The following is a 22,506-nucleotide window of genomic DNA, read 5'->3' on the forward strand; positions in this document are numbered from 1 at the left end:
GTGAAAGTATTGCAGCCAACAGTGCTTCTCAAGCAGGAGAGCGTTACGTGCGATGGGTTCGGCAACAATATGACGACATGTATTGTTTGCAGCGAGGACATTTACGTTGCGCTTTTTTTTCACTGCGTGGTTGGATCCAGACTCGATCCTCTCAAAGAGCGGCGACAGTCGGCGTTCGGCGACTGCCGCAACGCGAGCGAGCGCGCCCTTGGCGTCGGCGCCTTTGTCTCCACCTTTGACCAACAAGCATCGCGACCGCCAACCACGAAAACGAGTGAAAGAGCCAAGGGCACTCCCTTTTAAAAATAAAGTACTGTGGCCAGCAGCTGCACTTCGAGGTTATGCATAATCACTGGAACGGCGTCATTCCCGTATACGACTACTGAGGTGACAAGTTCGTAGAAACTGTTTTCCGCAGAGTTTTGCGAATGAGATGCTCGCTAGAGGGACTAGCCGGCGCCACGTTTTACGAAACTTTCTAGGGTGTTTGCATTGGCGAAATCGTTATTAGATTATTCTGTGTGTTTTGCTTTCGCGCTTTTCAAATGCCTGTAGTTCAATCGCGGCTACAGAGCTTTTACAGCGAGCAGTACACATGCACACTGCGAACCTGGAGCCGCCACAGGCACGCCGCCATTGAACGCCTTCTCAATTTGGAGCTCCGAGGAGGCCGGCGATGGCTTAGTACTACTCTAGCTGTGGAAGATATTGTGCACTGCGAGAACAACGGCTTCAAGCCTGCACGAAGAGTGCCCATATACCTAGTCATGCCACACATGTCTGCGCAAGGCGACAAGCTCGACCGCCAGCGCCTGATTAATTTTCAGCTTGGAAAGAGCACGAGTAATGGCCTGCAAAATATGACAGCAGCTAATACAGCCTTTTTTATGACGAAATGACCCATTCTTCCAGAGATGCATACATGTTTCCTTGACAGATCAGCCAGAACGTGGACTCCAGTACCATTTGGTGTCAATGGCAAGAACAACATTCTCCCGGTGACCAATAGCGAATATTACACTGTAGCTTTGATAATTAATGATTGTACAAGGATAGTTCCATTAACTCAGACATTGTGACAGTGACCTGGATGCATAGTGGCTTCCTGTTCCCAGACAGGACTATCGTCGCTGTCGTTTTGTGTACTTAAGACGGATGTGACCGGTCAGAACAAAGAAAATGCTTGGAAGCATACAGATTTAGATAGGCATCAGAAAAGCACCTAAGCGGTAACCAGTTGTATAACAGGAACGTCAAGTGTACAGTGTTACAGGAAATTTACTCGCCATCTTGGCCCTGCGAAAGTGGATGTCCATGTTGAAAACCGCCACTACGAATGCGGAGGGGGGCCTGCGATGTTTTATTACTTTAGCGCAGTTGTAAAAATGGTAATTTAGAGTAATGACGGTAATGAGAGCAATGGTAATTTTGGCCGCATGCCGCCGCTGGATGTATTACAATTTCTGCTTCCCTTTGCCGCTTCTCGATAGTCCTAACTATGCGTTGCGTACCCATAGCGGTGCTGCAACAAGGCTATTTTTTTGTATACGAAAGGCTAGAGACGTCACTACCCAAGTCGCAAGCTGCCTGTGTCGCGGCAGCTTGCGAAACAGTGATATCGCCCGGGAAACATATGCGGGGAGCGTTTCGTGCGTCGCATTATCCGGAGCACCTAATCATCAGTTATGTGCTTCCGATGCTTGCTTTGTGCTTGTTCTTTAGTGAAGCGAACGCTGTTCTGTGTGTTGTGTGCGTGATTCCAAATAATGTATGCACTTTTCGCTTCACTTTCCTGAGTGCTTGATATCACTACCTTACCAGGGTACGAGCCATTGCTCCTGCCGTGCGCCACCGCTTGGATCTGCCCACATTTCTGCTAACGGACGTGGATACCAAAAAAATTCTATGGAAACAAGTTATTACGTCAAATTGGCACCACAGCGGCAAGAGCTTTTCGAGCTTTTCTTTACACAGCTTTGAGCTGATCGACCGCTGGTAGCTCGCTCTGTGCTCTGGTCAAGCGGTCTAGGAGAACCGATTGCCGGCAAGGATCAACACAACGTTACTGTCACCGCTAGCAGAAGACAACACATAATGATGAGCATCGATAAGCTTACAAGTCAGCACTACGTCCTCACCCTGCCATTGAAATACTCGACCAACTTTTACTTTCCAAAGCAGTAGCGCAGTGAAACGGGCAGCTGTAGACAGGCGCGCGCTACTTTCCTTTCTGCGCCGTGAATAAAATGGCAGGCGTGCGATCACTCCGTCACATGCAACATTTCAGTCTTCACTTGCGCGAATGCATTTTAATCTCTGCCGTAAGTAAGTGGAAACACCACAACGAGCTAGTTATCAGATCAGCGCTGGCCGCGAAAATGACGTGGTTGATATCAAACAACGTGGTCGGCACCGGTCCCAGACACGCATGTCCTGCTCGCGCACGCGCGCCAAATTCTGGGTCAAGTTGTGCACGTGTACAGTTAACGAGGGGCTACCGACGACAAAGGGGGGGGGGAGGCACACACGACCATATCAGCCTCACAAATCTACCGCCGCGACGGCAAGCATATGAAATGTAAAAGCGAACGTTGGGCTGTTTTATTTGTCATATTCGTCAAGCATTAGCGCAGTCTAACAGCTATAGGCAGGCATCGCGGCAGGCACCGCGGCAGGCACCATACAAATTATTGGCAGGGAATCCACACGATGCGAATGAGAACTGATTGAAGGGTACCATATCCGATAACATGGTCACCATCAAAGCATGTACCTTCGTTATAGCTGTGAAAGAAAGAGATAGCTTATTTAGAAAAATATGGTTACTAATGTCATTTTGGGTTTTCTTGGTAGTCACCTGGTATGTACGACGCATGCATGCGCTGGCTGCTCCGCGAACTTCTGTGTGGTTATTTTGATCAAACTTGTTGCTAGTCCCAGCGTGTGCCTGTCTAATTGTCTCCTGGTGTTTGCGTCCTAAAGGTTGGGTTCCACCATCTTTAAAGGTATGTACCAACAGGCCCAGCAACAGACTCTTCTGCGAGTTGTTTCTTCTACAATAGGCAGCTTTTTGCATGTGTGTGCGAAGGAAATCCAGCTGACTGCATGCACCGCTGCAATTTTTCTCACGACGTGCAAAGCACGCTTTTTAGCACGTTGCATTAAAACTTGGGTACATCATCCCGTTGTCCTTAGCATGTTTTGCCTTCTAGAGCCTTCGGTGGGCCATTGGACACGCATATGCAAAATTTTGAAGTCCGAAGCTAGAAGAGAGGTTGGCCGTATGTAAGATTATCTTCAGTTGCTTTGCTTGAACTGGAAAAGGACTATCACTCTCTGGACACACTGCCGCAACACCGTTTTATGGCTGCACAGTTGACTGTAGTTTATTCGAACTCTATGCGATCGAATCTACCCCGCAAGCCGTCGACAGGGCATCCTGGTGAATCGGTTACATACCTGCAAATTCCGATAGTGCCGCCTGATATTCACTCGCTACTACAAAAGGGACCAAAGTTCAGCTTGGAACCCAACATGCCCCATCGCGTCTCTTGGGAACGGTTCATCGTATTGCCAGCAAGGCGTCGTCGGAAGAAAAGGAACGCTGCATATCTGAAGGTGTGGATTCCCTTCTGCATTCTGATGAGAGGCCACGTAGAAGTGGCGAGCACTCACTATGCGCCGTTATTCGCTATTTTCGTGAGCCGAACCTCAGCTTACTACAGCCTGATTAAGAACGCAGGTTTGTTGTCCTTCCCCGCGAACTTACTCAGAGAAGGTATGCAAGCGATTGCAAAGAACTTTAAATAGGTAACCCCAAAACCCGCGAAACTCAAGACAAACGCTATCAAGCTTCTCAGTGAGCTTGACATGGGTAAGCTAAAGGAGGTCCGCAAAACAAAGATGGACAAACTGACTGTCTTCTTTGCAGTTAAGGCCCATATGGTTGACTGCCCGTCTAGAACCATTGTCACGGAGAAGGGAACCTGGCGGCAATCGGTAGGCCTTTACCTGCAACGCTGGCTAAAAACACTCGCTGCAACTGATCCGTTTTCTGCCACTTCTTCGGACTGTGTGGTGAAGTTTCTGCTTGAAAAACAGCCCTGTGCCAACACGACATTTCCATTTTACTCCATTTTCACTCAGAAATCGCCTGGTAATTACGTTTGCGATGATGATTGGGTGCTTTGAATTTTGTATATTTATAGTTTTATGTCTCCTCTAGAGCCATCTTTAGTATTTTTTGAACTTCCGTTTAAATTGCCCTTTACGGTGACGAGTGAAGAGTTGCAGTATGAAAACGTAAAATGGCTTCCGCTGTTCTATATGGGTGTCACATCTGAGGATATTGCTCTGCCTAGAAAAGTAGTTTTGATGCATCCGTATAACCACGTTATCGGTATGTCCTCTGAAGCAGCGAACAATGGTGCGCTCCTTCACCACCACCCTTCGGATGGAATGGGGAGAAGAAGCATTGAACTCAGTAAAAGTACCTTGAGGTACTTCATGCCAATACTGGCCATATACATTTACAAATCCCAAGGATCCCAAGGGAAGGGAAGCGTAGCAGGAGGCGGCAGAAAGTTAGGTGGGCGGATGAGATTAAGAAGTTTGCAGGCACGGCATGGCCACAATTAGTACATGACCGGGGTTGTTGGAGAAGCATGGGAGAGGCCTTTGCCCTGCAGTGGGCGCAACCAGGCTGATGATGATGATGATGACATTTACAAAAAAATAACAATAGTCTCACAAATGATTGCTCCAACTAGTGCACGAAAGAGAGGGGAGAAGCGAGTTTTGACACCCGTAGAAAGTATGTTTGCTAGCTCCGGACCTCGCTCGAACGCAGCAAATGTTGCTGCTGTAACTCGCAGTTTCCATGCAGGCTGTGTTCCAGCATTACGACGTCAGATTACACTGCCGCAACCGTATACCCTCTTGGCTAACCGCGAAAGCGGAAACAGTATAACGTGGTGTGAGATACAAAGTTATGGATTACTGGTTAACAAACCTTGCACGTGAGTTGTGTTATATTTGATTGAGAAATGCGGAAGCTAACCTTTCTTCCGTGATCACGATCCTTACGTTTCCCAAAAAATTCATGGCTCTGACCCAAGTGGCTATGCATTTGAAAGGATCGCGCCGTCTGACTTCGGCCGTCACCGACACACGAAAACTCTTACGGGACTCCCCTTAACAGATGCGCAGTAAAGGCCACTAACAACAGTCACTAAAGGACTCCGAGAAGAGAAAATTGCCGTTAAGGTGACTGCTAAATTACCAGAACTGGAATGCAATAACTGTATATCTTCGTGGACAGGCTTAATCAAAGCCGCAAAATATAAGTCACTTAGGTATCTTTACCTGATTCAAATGCGAAAGCATTAGGACTTGTCTAAGTTACCACCTCAAATTAGAACTCCACCTTAATGCGCCTTGGTCTAATTTGTACCAACCTTAATCCGCCTTAGTCGCCCTTAAGTCACTTTAATCCCCCTTAACGCAATTTTTTTTAATTGGCCAGTTCCAACGCCGTGGCTCTACACTGTGGGATTTCGCAGTGCGAACCGCAGCGGGTCGAGTGCCAGAAAGGTGACGTCCTCGCTTGGTCACGTGAGCTTTGGTAAGATTGATTGATAAGAACATTTGGTAACATTGATTGACGGTAACATCATTGATAACAACGGACGACGGAATTTCGGCGTCATGGGGCATGTAATGCTGTCACATTCTGTATCGGGGGCAACATATGTGCAGACGTTGTCGCTCGTTTGGCCTGTACAGGTTCACGTTGCCGCTTCCATCAAAGTCATGGCGGAGTTTTCGTTGCATCAAGATATTGGAACACTGTGGCAAACCCACCGATAGGCCTCGACTGTTGCGGGTAACAGTGGTAGAAATAGGCCTGCAGAATTTAGGATTTAGAGTCTACTGGCGACATAATAATGATCGCAGCAGTCCTGTCCAACCACTTCATCAAGGGAAAATGAGACACCCTTCCAATCTTAGCAATTACTACAAAGGAACCAATACGGGTTCCTCGAAATAAAGGCCTCGCAGTTGAAGAAAAATTGCCTTCCTTGTCCGTACTCGAACCTGGAACCACCGCGTTTCCGGGGCAGCCGCTCTGCCATCTGAGCTAACCAGGCGGCTAGCAGATGGCTGGGTGAAGTCGAACCCATCAGCAGGTCTTAGCAAAGGTAAGCGCTCGTCGTAATAACTCTGCGGAAACGCGCAAGGTGGAGGGGAGTAATTAACCTACTTTGTGGCAGTTGCTACGATTAGGTGGATGTCTCATTTTCCCTTTATTAATTCATTCTCTCGACCTTGCGGTTTTCAACAGAACTATTACTTGAATCCCCTACCACTCCAGCTAACTAACATATGTGACTGAGCTCAGGTGCCGCCGTCCCTGAGTACATGTTCATTCAGGTTTACTCAGGGTAAGCTGCTCTGATACAATAGCATTTTTGGGATTTCACGAACATGTACCCTAGCATTGTTTCACTTAAAGGAACTTATCATTAGACATAGGCCCGAATTCTCTTTCCTTGGAAGCGTTCGCCGTCGGCCGTTATACGTTCACTATCATGGTTAGCCGACGGCAAACCGTTCCGGTTTACATAGCAAGTCACATACCGGTTCTTTCGCCTCTTAGTAAGAGATTGCAGGGGTACGCAGGCCTTTAGCTGGTGCATCTGCGGTTCTTTAAACGGGCGGTAGTTCCATAGCAGTCAACCAAAAGGATACCTTCGCAGTGCTTGCTGTTTCTAGAAAGTTTCAATCCTTCAGGACAAGAACAGATGGCTGCGCTGTCGCCTGAATGGCAAGTATGAGAGCAGCCGCCATTATTTTCCGCGCAGTAGTCCCGAGGGCGAGCTCTGATGCCTGAAAAGAAGAAAGCATAATTAACCTCCTGCCGTTTTACATATTAACATGAAAATGAGTGGCTTATACAGGACAAATTATCTGTATTTAGTCGCCGTTTGTGTTGTGGCCTCTCTGTACGTTCCCGCGATGTCGTATGGACTGCTTTCTCAGACGCGGTGCGTCGCGGAGGAGCCGCTGCAGCAGCTGGAGACGGCAGCTAGACGATACTGGGATGCTGCGTAGCCAGTCTCATGTTGCGCTTGAGCGCCTTCTTGCCCTAGCTGCAGGACTCGTGTTCCAAAGGTGGATTTGAAGGAGTCGCTCTACGCCGTATACTCATGCGCTCATTCACGGTGTCAGTCAAGCTTCTCTGGGAGTTTTCTAAGTATGCGTAAGCATTGTGCCACTTGGTCATCTCCACGCAGCCCGGTGTAATTATCAATGTTATAAAAACTTCATCCGACCAGTATAAACTACAGCTCTGCGGCGACACTAACTGCTGCAGACGGCGCCGCAAGGTGAACTGATAACTCAAGCAAACTATTGCAGGTGGCGGCGCCAGGTGCGCTGATGACGTTCCTACCATTTTAAAGCCGTTATCGCTCTTTAGCGCCTAATCCATGCGCGTCGAACCATTATGAACCGTGATCAACCGTGCTGCGACGGCTGCGTATGGCTCGGGCCCTTATTGACATGTGTACTTATCTTTATCGGGCGACCAGGTTTCGCCACCTAACAAATGTTATCGCACAGCGCGGGACGCACCTGCATGTATCCGAAGTTTCTGGAAAGTTATCGATGCTTCTATCTGCTGTCTGTTGTCGCCGAACCTTGTATTATCTGATTTCATCGCTTGACACGAATGGTGTGGAACTTTGTAGAAGGCATGCGGGTCCCAACGTTTAGTCTGGAACATTCGATGACTGCTGTATAAAAGCCGACGCGCTTGACCCGCTGATCAGATTTTCTACGATCGCCGACTGTGTTCGCCGCTATCGTTGTGCTTTAAGTGCAGCCTGTTTTGTGGGCACAGGTTCGCCCAATAAAAGCTAGTTTTGTCTTTCACAGTACTGCTACTGTGCTCTTTGACGTCACGATCACGTGACACTTTCTTGAAGGCAATCTGCGATGGGGACAGAGTGCGCCGAGTGCTGATGGTTTCGTGTGGGCTGTGTTCTCCCCATTTAGTTCCCGTTGAACTGAGACGTGTGCTATCTTGAAAGTGACTCCGCGATAGAGACAGAGGGCGGCATAGCTTCGTGAGCACTCTTTCTCGCCACTTATAGTTCGCATTGAAGCGACAGGAGGGACGATGGAGGGACGATTTTCCTAACTGGGTAACCATAGGAATCCTCACGCATTTACAAGTGTTTGACCGCAGGGTATAAGCAGCCCTCATTCGCACTCCCATCGGGGTCCACGTCGCACCTGCAACGCCCACCTTCTGTCCCTGCAGAACGCGCGCGCATCAGCGGCAACGTGTGTTGACACCCGTAAGGGTAAGCAACAGACTCCCCCCACACTCTGATCTGCTGTTCGTTTTCTTGCTATTGGTGCCTGCGCAGAACGCTGGTGACAGGTTTGGTTGGCAAGTGGGGAAAAAGTTCGCTATGATGCGCGCATAGCATCCGTGCACGTGCGAATACAGTGTGTGTAAGCTTCCTTTCACCCTTGCTGCCAATGTGATTTGAAGGTAGACGGTACGGTTTTATGGGCTGCGGTATTTCTAGAAGCGAACTAGATTGCCGCCGGCCGAGTTTGTAGAGTTTGGTAGGTTTGGTTCGCTCAGTTGCTGTTTGCACTCAGTTCTCACTCGGCCTCTTCCGTCTTACAGTGCAGGCTGTTAAGTTGTCATTCTAATAGCCATTTCGGTTAGCGATGTTGTCCACTGCTGCCGCAACCGCCGGTGTCCGTCGCAGCTATCACTAATATCGAGAAAAACGAAAACAGATTTCACAGTGGTCACTCCCGGGCCCTCTTCGCGAGAGTCATCTACTGTAACACTGTATTCAAGTGGAAAGTTGGGTGAGTTGGTATACATTCATAATGGGAACGTCGCGAACAAGACAACGAAGTGAGAGGACACAGGACCAGCGCTGTCCAGAAAAGACACACGACAGCGCTCGTCGTGTGTCCTTTCACTTCGTCGTCGTCTTGTTCGCGCTGTTCCCATTGTGACTGCACCACTGTGCCACGCAGGAGCTTGCTAGCTGCTTCGGAAACAGATGGCACTTTTGGCGGTGCGCCGTACGTTGCCTCCGCGAAAGCGCGTGTATACGAAACCATTACCACTTCTGCCTGCTTCTGTGCAATCAGCTGTCGGAAATGCAAGAGGGTGTAAGCTAACGCACTATGCTCAATCCATGTTGCAAAAAGTGGTACGGTGGAGGAAAGAGGTGTGCAGTAGTTCGCTATATAAATAGTGACTGGCATGTTAAGAAATCTAATTGAATCTGTGCGCTCAAGTTCACGCACTGCCGCTATGTAAGGACTGCTTATGTTGCCTGCTTTTGACACTGCACAACTTTATTCTAGGACAAAAAAAAAAAACATCCGCTATCGTTCTATCGCTAACATCCAAAGAAAGAACTTCAACCTCAAAACATCGGCAAAGCATAGTACTGCTCGTTCCACAGCGACAAAGGGAATAGCGCCGCTTTCTGGCGCTGTAAGCTTCCCGTACGTTATCTACGCACATACACCGCAACTCACAGGCAAACAAACGCCCTCTGTATCACCAATGAATTCAGAATAAATTAATGAGTGAGCACTTTAAACAATGCACTGATTCATGGGTAACCACGACTATACCTATACAACAGACGAATGTTGGCACCTGAACCTTTCGTGACGGTGCACAGAGCAAGCGAGTGACTAGCGATAATATGTATTTACTACAAGCTATTACAAAGTACAGGTGATCTGTGTACCAAGCAGCTTGGGCACCGCAAGAACAAATCTAGCCCAACTGAGCACACGCACGATCGATTATGCCGAAAATAAACAGTCAAATAGTGACCGCACCGGGGAACCTTACCCAGTCAGAAACTTGACAAGCAGCTGCTTTAAAGTGTTCGCCAAATGAAGAACAAAGAACAATACGCGCTGATCCTGATTTAATTCATAAGTGGAAAGTTCGATGACAACCTGCAGCTGTTGAAGCCGTATATTGTACACCTTTCACTGAACGACCAGGTGTGTACGGAAGCTACAATTTCGGCCAGCCTGCCAGAGCGAGTCAGCTATGGCTCTTCAAATAGGTCGGGGAAAGCGCTGACGGAAAGAGGAGAATCCTTCTCCAATGGGCGAGCTTTCAGGGCAAAATACGGGAGGAGACTCAGATACTGATAGGCGTACCCTCTATTGAGCAGCGGTCAGAGCACCATGGAACAATTCCCGAGGCAGCTGCGCGCATTGACGAGTCAAACGTGTTAGTAGCCGAAATCGAGGCTGCAGAGAGCGGCGGTTTTCCCGCACAAGAAACGGAGGGCCCGTTAGACCAAGTGCGTACGCCGGCGGCAAGTTCAGCCAGCCCGCCAGGAAAAGTCACCTTCGTCGGTAGGTCAGAATAGATGGTGAAGAAAAGGCCTAGGCCCAGGAAGAGAAAGATGGACGCGGTCAAGCGTCTAGAACCAAACGTGCGATGAGAGAAGGTGACAGAGGCAAATAATCGAAGCCGAGGATCCAACCGGAGGCTGTGAAAAAGCAAAGGACGTCATATTCCCAGCTTAGGCGTTTGCAGTGGTCGCGGATAGGTGCGACGCACGTAGCGAAAAGGAAAATTTCGAGAAACATTAAGCGTAGTAACCACCGCGTTACCGCATTGCGAACGTCTGCTTGTAAGCAGGGGGACGAAGCGAAGCGTCGTGTAGGCTGCTACAAGAGCCTCTCATTCGCGCGGGCAAACAAAGGCAATTACGTTGCACCTAAGGGAACAGTGCCCGCGGGTATGTGAATGTACCCCTCTTGTAACACGCAGCTAAAGTCTAAAGTCGCAGCTACGAGGTGCGTCAGGCAAATTAGTGGATTTTGCCTTCGTCGCTACCGCACCTTCCGAGAAGCCCCAAATGCACGACCCTCTCGAGCTCATCTGAAAGAGCTCGTTTTTAAGGCCCGCAAGTAAAATACGAAAGACGCGTTGCAAATTGTTTTGTTCTTTTGTGCTCATTTTATATTCAGCTTAGTTGTGCGTTGAACATTGAACACTTGAGAAGCGTAAGGAAAACTGCAAAATTTTGTTAAGTTATTCGTATTTTGGGCTCAGGTTAGATCTCCAGTTTGATGTGGAAAGTTTACGGGACAGTGCCTGTATAACTGTAATGCAAACACGGCAACTGTTGCATACAGTTTGAAAGGCCACGCGCGAGTTGATAAGTTATGCTTTAGTGGGAGTACATAACGGGTCATGTTTGATTTGGCAGGAGTGCATTTGAAGGCGCGTTTTGTAGATTGCGTTCATGAGCTTTAATTTCTTCGACAATATGAATTTTGAGAACGTTTAAGCCTTAGGTGCTTTTGTCAGACAGAGGACATCGATCGGCAGATTATTTTTGAGTTAGCTTGATTATTTACATGAAAACGTGACAGCTGAACGCTTGAGACAGGAAAGCGTCAGTGTTTTCATTGTCTTTAGCTACATGGAGATGTAGGCTGAACATAAAAAGCCTTAGTGTAAGTTTCATTGCGACTTGTTTCAGATAGCCTCCACAACTTCTTTCGATTTTTGTTTGTTATTATTGGTCAAAATTAGCCACTCCTTCTAATCACGCATCGTCGTATTATGCAGAGTGATGTCACATAAAGAGGGTCCCTTGCTCGGATGGAGCCTAGCCTTAGAGTAGCACACATACACACACACGCGTGCACACACACGCGCGCGCACTCACACGCACACGAGCACGCACACGAGCACGCATACACGCGCGCCCATACACATGCACATGCGCGCGCACACACAAACGCGTGCGCTCACACACACACGCACACACGCGCGCACACACACACGCACACTCGCGCGCACACACACAAGCACACACACAAGCACACTCGCACGCACACACACACGCACACATGCGCGCACACGCACGCACACACGCGCGCACACGCCTGCACACACACACGCACACGCGCGCGCGCGCACCCACACGCACAGGCGCATACGCGCACACACTCGCACACAGGCGCATACGCGCACACACTCGTACACACGCGCGCGCGCACGCACCCGCACACACGCGCACACACAGGCGCGCAACCACGCGCACACACACATACACACGCACGTGCGCGCACGCACACACACACACGCGCGCGCGCGCACACAGCCGCACACACACCTGCACACGCGCGCGCGCACACACCCGCACCCACGCGCGCACACACACACGCGCACACATGCGCGCACACACACATGCACACGCGCGCACACACACACGCACACGCGCGCGCACGCACCCACGCGCACACACTCGCACACACGCGCGCGCGCACACACCCGCACACACGCGCACACACGCACGCACAGCCACGCGCGCGCACACACACGCGTGCGCGCACACACACGCACGCACGTGCGCGCACGCACACACGCACACGCACGTGCACACACACACGTGCGCGCACACAGCCGCACACACACCCGCACACACACGCGCGCACACACACCCGCACACACGCGCGCACACACACACGCGCACACATGCGCGCGCACACGCGCACATGCGCACACACACGCACACGCGCACACACACACGCACGCGCACACACACACTCATGCACGTGCGCACACACACACGTATGCACGCGCGCACACACACACGTACGTACGCGCGCACACACACACGTACGCACGCGCGCACACACACGCGCGCACACACACACGCACACACGCGCACGCGCGCGCGCACGTACGCGCACACACCCGCACACACGCGCGCTCACACACACACAATACATTTCCAAACCACATAAAGGATGCATAAAGGGTGTGCGAACGCGGCACGAGAGAGGAGGAGCAACAACTTTATTCTGGTCCTATAGAAGATGTTGCCACCTGCCTGGCTAGTCCCATATTGGGACCGGGAGGCCAAGCGTCCCAGCAGGAACAACCACAGCAAGCAATGGGCGAACTCCAAACGTACATGCATAACCTCCGCGGCAATCATCACTGCCAATCCGGAGGCACTCTGCTGCACCATTAGTTTTCCTCTAGCCAGCAATGAATCCAGGCTGCAGCGACAGATGGCGCTGCAGTAGACCGGTGTGCTACAGCAGTCCAGGCCGTCATCGCAAAAAGAGGCACTGCAAGCCCGTACCTGGCGCCGACGGTCACGCGTAAACAATGACAGTTCACTTCAAGACGACAACACCGCCCTCCGACTACCGCGATAGCTAGTCTCCCGATCCTAACAGATTGACCGTCACGAAGAGGTCATTAATTGATGAAAGGGTCATTGTCGAGGACTCCCGTGGGAACGGCGTGGACAGCAGGTTCGCAGTTTGCCACGTGGCTGTCTCGTATTGTGCAACGTTGGAGACCAGGGAATTCGGCAAAAAGGTGAGAATCCGGCAGAAAAGGTGGGACGTTGGAGCCGGTGCTTTGTGAACGGTTCACTGTTTGTGATTGGCCAGTTAATGCCCTTGACGAGTGAGAGGGAAATACACTGGATAGAAAGTGAATCTGGACTGCTGTGAGGTGAGGCTCGGACATGGAAGGACTTTAGCGTGTAGTGTGCTCCGAGAGTTGGACCCATTGTTGTAAAGCTTTATCACATACACTTGAATATAAAGCTTTATCACGTACGTTTGAATATAAAGCTTTTTCCCATCTCTTGAACGCCGCTCAGGAGTCTTCTTTCTCCTGGCACCTAGCATGGCACCATCCATGGAACCTTCATGGCCGCATGGACACCCGACTTCACAACACAACGTAGCTTGTACTATTGAACCAATTTCGCCATTCCCTGCTGGTGTGTTTCAAAACTGCGGCTCATCAGCCCTATGGACCCAACTTTGGAGTCACTTGTTCTGCATATATTGCATACCACTTACCTAAACAGGATGTGCCATCCGCGGCCAAGATGTATCCCGGAATGTCGCAGTGGCACTTGAAGGACCCGAGCGTGTTCTCACACCGCAGCTTGCAACCTCCGTTGTACACCGCACACTCGTTTATATCTGTTAGAAGGAAATTCCTACAGAGGCAGAGGTGAATGAGGTAGGCACACCAGGGTGGCCTATAGGCCAATAATGTTCTCAATATAAATTAAGTTCCAGGGTTTTGCGTGCGAATAACATGGTGTAATTATGAGGCACACCTTAAGGGGGACTGCGGATAACTATCACCACTTAGTGTTCTTTAAGGCGCCCCTTAAATCTAAGAACACAAACGCTGTTGCATTGCGGCCCATCGAACACAGTTGCCAGGATCGAACTTGTGACCTCAAGTTCCGCAGCGCAGCGCCCTAGCTACAGCGCTACCGCAACAGGAGATGAATGTTTTCGGCTGTACCGTGACTTCCTCATTGCTATTCATTCTGTATAAGTCGTGCCCTCAAGTGCATTACCTAAGTTCTTTAAATTATGGGGTTTTGCGCGCCGAAACCACTTTCTGATTGTGCGGCACGCCGTAGTGGAGGACTCCGGAAACTTCGACCACCTGGGGTTCTTTAACGTGCACCACTTATAGCTACTCATCGGCAACAGCTGATTAGTAGAGCGCAGTGGACGGCTAAGGCAGCTGCGGTCCTGTACTAAGGAGTACACTGCACACTCCGGGGAAGCGCCGTAGCGTTTTCAGAGCTGCGTAATGTTCTTTTATGCGAAGCATATTAACGTAGGTTTCGGGCCTTCGCGCGACGCCCGGCGGTGGCCACCATTGACCTTGAAGTGGGGTCACGTGACATGACGTCACGTGATGACGTCACACAGGCTGCAGATGGGGCCTCATATCGCGCCGTCGGTCGCTTCCCGGCGTTGGCCACCATTGACCTTCAAATGACCTTCAAGTAGGTCACGTGACATGACGTCACCGGCTGCAGATGGGGCCTCATATCGCGCCGTCGGTCGCCTCCCGGCGGTGGCCACCATTGACCCTGAAGTGAGATCACATGATGTGACGTCACGTGATGACTTCACACCGGCTGTACAGGGGGGGGCCTCATATCGCGCCGTCGGACGTCGCCCGCCGGAGGACTCCACGCTTTGGTTCGCGCCCGGCGGCGCCACCATCGCTGCATCACGTGATATGTGACGTCACGCCAGGGATGAAGCGGCGCGCGCCCGCCGTCGCTTCAGTCTCTGTGCCCGCAACCGCGCCAGCGTCTTTGCGCCGGGCGTGTATGCGGTCAAGATGCCTCCAAACGCTAACGATACGCTAAGGTTAAGCCCAGTGGATGCGAAGCATCCACTGGGCTTAACCTTGATAAGCCTTAAATTTTTTTGTCAATCTGCTATATAAACATTAAAAAACGCATTGGTGAAAAGATGCACTCCGGGGGAGCGATGTTGCAATTTTTTGGGACAGCTGGGAATAGCACGTATCGCACTTCAAACAGGTTTTCTCACGGTTGAGGCAAGCCAGCTTAACGATGAAAGCGGAAAAAAAGTAGCTTAGGCTGCTCGCAGGTTACTTATCTGGGCCATGTTGTCGGTCAGGGGACGGGACGGCCGGCGGTGCTGAAAACAGCTACGATTGGAGGTTTTTCTCGGCCACGCACAAAAACAGACATTCGTTGATTTTTGGGACTTGTGGGCTACTATCAACGGTAAATTACGAATTACTCGCAAATAGTAAGTCCTTTAACGGACGCCCTCCAAAAGGGAGCACCGAGTAGCGTGCAGTGGGATAAGGACAAAGAGAACGCTTTCCATAATTTGAAAACGCTATTGGTTTCTCGTTCTGTGCTTCGCGCGCCAGACTACACAAAGGAATTCATATTTCAGTGCGACACAAGTGACAGTGGTATGGGTGTGGTACTTAGTCAGATAGGCAATGATAATGAGGAACATCGTATCATCTATGCCAGCCGTAAGCTAACTGTAAGAGAGGAAGCCTACAGCGGTTCTGAGAAGGAATATGATTGTTTTGGGCAGCCCAGAAGTTGTCGTGTTACTCGTACGTAGCGAGGTTCATCTTCGAGATCGACCACTGTCCTCCGACTTGGCTCAATCAAATGTTACAAAAAAATGGCCGCTTGCTCCGATGGAGCCGCACTCTCCAAGAGTACCACTTTTCCGTTAGATATAAGAAGGCATAGTTGCACAGCAATGGGGATGGTTTGAACAGGCTAATTTGAATTCTGCGTTTAGGGATCGCGCCTAAATTTTGGGGTTGTTATTCCTCATTTTCCCAAGCCAAGAAGATCGCCTCTCATTTAACGAGACTCTATCGATTATTGCTGAATTTGTGAGCAAGAAATTCCTTCAAAATTTGAGCGAAATACAGCATTTTTTTCTGCACTTATGTTTTCTTTGAAGCCTAACGGGTCTAAACTGAGATTCAAGATACGTCATCTCGGCGCAGAGCCGTGTTGTGGGGTTCACTTTGCAGTTGCCTGTCCTTGTTGGGTGTTTTTGTGGTGGTGTCATCATTTCACAGCTGGTTGCTGCAAGCCAAGGTGTCCCCCCTTGCCACAAGCCATTCTCTTCCTGCACAGCGGTTATCAGCACTGGTCAGTCGAGATTTTCCGTGCCATGGAGGAGCTGTTACGTTCGACTGTGGGGGCTGGCAATTTTCGGAGATGTGACCGTCGAACTCTGGGCGGCCCGCGGCGATGGCTCGCTTTGTGAAGAGAAGAATATGTTTCGTCAACAAGCCGTTCGCGCTGGCATGTCTGCTGCGGTGACTCACTTTGTAAGGACGACAATACAGCGCGTCCCCAAGCGAGCGGCGCCGGGATGTCTAGACGAAGTCGGCGGACCAAGTATTGTTAGTAGATTTGCCGTCACCGTCACGGTTTGTTTGGAGCGGGAGAACTCCTGGTAGGAGGTGTTTGGCGGCGCCGTCTCACGGTTCTTAGAAGTCGTCAGTCAATGGAGAGACGTGGCGGCCAATGTCTGCGGGGTCAACTCTGGAACCAAGAGGCGCCTCCCTCAGGGCAAGACCCGTGTCCGCGAAAACCCTCTCACCTTGGTGTGGTCAGTGAAACCTGTGCGGAAGTGAGTGTGTAAACCCTCCCCCTGAAAGGCGGGTCGGCTACGTTGACTTTGGACGCTCCGAACTGGTCGATGGTTGAACGGCCGTTTTCCCTCACCCAGGGATCTAGGGAGGAAAGAGGGTTTATAAACAGCCGTGGCATGGCTGCTGAGGGTGCATTCTCTTTCAGTCTTGCTAGATTGATGAACTGTAACGTTCTCATGTAGATACTGTAAATAAATCCCATATTCCCCGTTCTCGATGAGAACAAGTATCTCCCTTCAACAACGTCCTCAGCGTGGATGAGTTGGACGACACCATGGGCCAGCTACCATCTATTTTATGCCCGACCCCAACTCTTACAATAGTTTCGGGTCTCACCTGAAAAAAGAAGGGTAAAAGATGCGTTCACATGCCCAGACCGTTACAGACATCTGCATTAGCAGAACTGTTTACTAGCTGGCATAGTTATACATAGAAAGGTTTATTAGATTTCATTTTTGTAAAGTTTTCGAATAGTCTTAGAATAATGAACAGCCGTTGTCACAATTAATATAAAGCAATGTTCACACCTCAGTAATCTTAACGTTAACACGTTTCTGTCATTGCGTAGTACGTTGTGGCACGTGGTGCATTAAAAGCACGAATATAGCATTCGGAGTAAACAAACACTTTCTGCACATGCACGGGGCTGATCACATGCACATGCAATGATCGCTGTGCAGACTAAGATATGGCTAGTTAAGTGACGTAGCGTGTTCCACTACGCAAGTTCTCGTGTTTTATGCCTATACTTTGCCCGTGGGAGGGTATCCTCACCGTATTTTATCTCCAACTTTATGATTATTCGGACGCAGCAGAAATATTTTGAAATATTTGAAAAATAACAAGAACATATTCGCATTTACGAATAGAGACCGAAGACCGAATCAAATAGGATACTAGTCGACACCTTCCTTATTGATTTATTTACTCACACGCACAGCGTCATTTGGGCATTACAGTAGGATTAGAGTAGAGTAGAGTTTACACAGAGCAATGTGAACGTTAACCTATGGAATTTTCATAATACACAGCGGTACAGTATGAAGCATAGTCAATATCGCTATGGAACAGAAGCAGTACTTGAAAATATCAGTGCAGATACCAACATAAAATAAACTAAACTTCTAGGGCATTGGTAGACGAGAACAGCACTATAGAACTATATAATAAAGAGGTATGAAAAAAAAACATCAGCTGCAGCTGTAGACTGAAGATAATATTAAAGAGTAGCTGCAAAAGCTTCGTTATCAAATATGCCAACCATGGCAGCAGGCAGGCAATTCCACTCAGAAATGGTTTTGGGAAAAAAAGTGCTTTTGAAAACATTAGTTCTGCAGCTGCATTCCCTGACCTTGAGCTCACGATGTGTTCGTCTCGATATAGAATGCCACTGAAAAATATACTTATTGCAGTCTATTCTATTTCTGGCATAAAATATATTGTGAAATTCTTCAAGCGTAAAGTTTGCCCTCTTTTTTCTAAAAGCTGCCATTCTAATGTTTGTTTTGTTGCAGTAATACTGAGGTTACTTGCGTAGTTACCGATTACATAACATCCTGCTATGTTTTCGACTCTCTCGAGTTTGCCTCAATTGGTACCCGTGGGAGGGTCCCACATAGTGCATCCACACTTTAAAATTGCTGTTACATAGATTTTATACAGACGATCGCGGGCGCCTGCTGGAGAAATAGCTTCGTATTGCGCCGTAAGAATCCTACACTTTACATGCATTTACTGTAATGAAATCGACGCCAACACAATAATGGTGAGAAATATATCTTAACACTTATACTCTGAAACAGTGTGTAATGGAGAGCCGGATAGATTGTATATTGCTGCTGGCATGCACTTCCTTGTGAAATGCATGTGGACAGTTTTTTTCTGCGTTTATTTGCATATGTGATTCTGTATAGCAGTTGTCAAGTTTAGCTAAATCATTTTGTAAGATAATGTTATCAGCAGCGCTTTTAATTTCCTTATATATTATTAGATAATCAGCAAAGAGTCTGACGGAAGAAGGGATGGTGTTGGGAAAGTTATTTACAACTATTCGCAAGTTTCTAACATTCACACACCCCTATTAACTAGGGCTTAGTGTTTCATGAATGCATGTGTTCACGTGTTGCATAGGAAGGTTGTATGGAGAGGGAAAGACAGAGAGGAAAAATGAATGGAGCCGTGGGATGCACTGAGGGTGAGGGAGGGAGTTTAGAGGAAGAAGAGGATGGTCCATCATCGAGGCGTGCTAATGCCTTTCGTGACGTCATTGTAGTGATGCGCAATTCTTCTTTGTAAGTTTATAACTTTATTTCAGCTACTTACCATCTTCGCCAGGGGAGTTCTCGTTGAAGATTGGACTACACAAGCTTAACTGATATGGCCCGTCGCACACTAGTGCAGCGCATACAGACGAAGAAAACAGAAGACACATGAACACATACACATGTATTGTGCATTGTATTGTCCTCGCCGGTATGCGCTAACTAGTATTCCAAGATTACATACTAACAATTAGCTCGCATTGCGACACTAATTAATTTTTGCCTTCATGTCGATGCTGTAGAACTATGCGTTCAAATGGATGCCAGTGGTAGAAACAGGTTGAGAACACCATTGAATGTTCACTGAAACACAACTGAAACACCACTGAAATTCCACTATATATGGTGGATGGTTTTCTTGTGACAACGCTGGTCACAGGCCACAGCGTGAACCACATCTCTGTGGGGCGTATGGAAATACCATGACAAAACCTATTCAACAGGAATAGTGTTGCGGCTTGAGGCGGCGTTTGGGCCTGGAATACACCAAGCTCATGCACGAGTACGTCCGATCGTAGGAGTGAAGGAAAAGGGGTTTATTTTACATTATTTGCACTGTCCCCAGATACGGAAGCCCACTCCGCGCAGGAACAAATTGTCGCGGTACAACGCGGGCAGAATACAGGGAGACGTTATTCACGAACAACAGGACAATCTGTTCAAAGACAAAGCAGAGATACGTCTTCTTCTTCATCACCCAATCTCGCTCTGACCCACTAGGCGGAGTCCGTTAGTACTCCCATCGTCGTCGTCGTCTGCATAGAATACACACGTCAATATTAAAGCTCTGAGTTCACATCAAAAGACATCAGCCCCACTGCACCAAAGGTCTCCTCCTTTAATACCATCGTCTTCCCTAGGCGACTATACTAGGAAATCTGGGACTGTATCGCGACCACTCACAGTCGTCATACCGGTCGCGATATCCCTTCCATAATATCGCACCGTTCCGCAGAGCTCCGCTTACAATGTTATACCTTCGCCCCCGCTTATTTAGCAAGCGTGTGGCAATCTGGCAATCCACAGTTCAAGCCGCTCATGGTAGCATTGGACGTTGGCCCTGTCCTTCACAAGTTCAGGCTGTCAGGTGCAGGTAGAGGGGTCTTTTTTGACCCGTCAACTGTCGGCGTCAAAGGTGTGTTGACTTCTGGATGGGCGCTGATGAATGAAGGGGGAGGGGGTGGCTCGTGGTAAAAGTCTAATTGATGCCTTTGGCCGTGTTGAAACGTAGCAATAGCTGTGTCCTTTCTGAGTAGCAGTATTGATCAGCAAAGAGATTACCGTTGGGTTCTGAAAATGTAGTCGGTGCGGCCTGACGTCGCCTTAATTCCACTCCAGTGTGGCACAATGGACAGAAACCACACATAGTCTTCTTGTGGCATCTATTCTTAAAAAAAAGTTTACCGACGGTTACGATACTCCCCAATGCGAAAGTTGAGTGCAGAACTATACGTGTTTTCATTGCGCGATATATTGAGGCAAAGAATTTGAGAGAGACATGTATTAGAGTTGGCAATCGTCGAAAATCTCATCTGCGGGTCAAGCGCGTCCGTCGTTTTTTATGCATGACTCGTCGAAGGTTCCAGTGTAAACACTGGTGCCACTTGGCTTCCAGAAAGTACTACACAATTCTCGTCGCGCATACAATAAGCTTAATAAAAAATCGCGAATATAACAATCGAAACAGGCGCGAACGAGACCAAGCCAAGCAAGCCAAACAAGCGCGAGTGAAAGCTGAAGCGAGCAGATGATCGAATGAAAGCAGCGGTCTGGCTGAGATCAGAAATGAGTAAGCATCGAGCGGTCGGACAGGTCAGCATGAAGAGAGTTTCCCGCGCACATGTCACTGAAGTGACCGCTGTCATTGTTGTTCAGCGTTCGCTGCTCACGTCTTTTTTGGTCTTCCGCTCCGCACTTGCTCTTTCATCTTTCGCTGTTGAGCTCGTTCACTCGGTTACGCCGAGACAGACGCCGACGCTCACCGCTGGAAATTGGAATGTACGCATATTCACCCTGCCAATTCCTATATGTGCTCTTAGAGTGTCTACACCGAAATGCCAATTGCTGGTAATGCTACAGTGACTTGGCAGCCACTTAAAAAGACACTGGTGTCTCTTCTAAGCATAGTAGTTGTGCGGTCTCGACGAAGACCCAAAAGAATTTTAACATGTGGTGCTAGCCGCAAGGCTGATAGAAAATAAAAACTGATAGAAAGAACGACGATTTCGAACGCACATGTGCGAGCGCGTCGGCTCCCGCTTCTAGACACCTTTTGGACCAGCTCTCTTGCATCAACCCACAGGAACTGTGCATCAATCGACGCAGTTTGCTCCAAGGAACAAGCGCCTACCGAAATCTTACTGGTGGGTGGATTTTTTGGATTTTTCCGAGACTTTTCCACCGCACGCCACGTTGGCGCACAGCTATGCCTAACGAGCCAAACCATACGGGGCGGTCGGGCAGGCGTCGAGCCTAGGCCCAACGTGTCGTCGAGCTAGAAAATGGCCCCCAACCCCAATACCTCGGCTGTAGAAGGCATGGAAATCAATCCGGAGGAAACGGAGTGCTCAAGCTGGATCGAAGTCATGAGCAAGAAGAAACTTGCCGAGTGGTGTGATCCTAACGCGCCCACGTCAACGAAAGGAAGCGTTAATGGCGGCGCCCACACTGCCGCACCATAGAAGGTAGTGAGACGATTCGTGGAAGCTTCCAGAATCGCAAGCCTTCCTAGGAATCACTTCAAGACCATCATAAGGCCTCGTGGAGGACTGGATGTTAAGAAGACGGACCTTATTATTTTCAAGCGTGCGCTCTCCAAGGCGGCTTCCCAAACAGCGGAGCAGGTGTTCGACGACACGTTGTGCACGAACCCCTTCCAGAACATTCTCGACGTTGCCACACCGTTCGAGGCAAACGCGCGTGCCTACGCCAAGGTTCAGCAGATTTGTATGGCAAGTGTCGTCATAGAAGTGGCGGCCTACGTGGCTGCCTCGGACGACACATTTAAAGGAGTGATCCGCGGAATCAACGTGGACATCAGTGACGCAGAACTGAAAGAGATGATCGTCAACCGGAGAAACTCCGGTGCTCTGGGGGTTCGAAGAATCAAGAAGACAACAACAGTGATCGTGTTCG

The 22,506-nt window shown here is 49.2% G+C and overlaps 1 protein-coding gene across 1 annotated transcript in view; it reads right to left on the reverse strand.

The window, feature by feature from the left end:
- LOC139057615 (fibrillin-2-like) overlaps positions 1-14,021 on the reverse strand; it is a 184,455-nt gene extending 170,434 nt beyond the window's left edge. The window contains exons 1-2 of the mRNA XM_070536152.1: positions 13,921-14,021; positions 6,751-6,888 (exon numbers count right to left, since the gene is read on the reverse strand). The gene's annotated coding sequence lies outside the window, so the exon portion shown is untranslated. The remainder of the gene's footprint in view (positions 1-6,750; positions 6,889-13,920) is intronic.
- Between the last annotated feature and the right edge of the window lie 8,485 nt (positions 14,022-22,506).

Source organism: Dermacentor albipictus, chromosome 3, assembly GCF_038994185.2.
Source record: "Dermacentor albipictus isolate Rhodes 1998 colony chromosome 3, USDA_Dalb.pri_finalv2, whole genome shotgun sequence".
NCBI lineage: Eukaryota > Metazoa > Arthropoda > Arachnida > Ixodida > Ixodidae > Dermacentor > Dermacentor albipictus.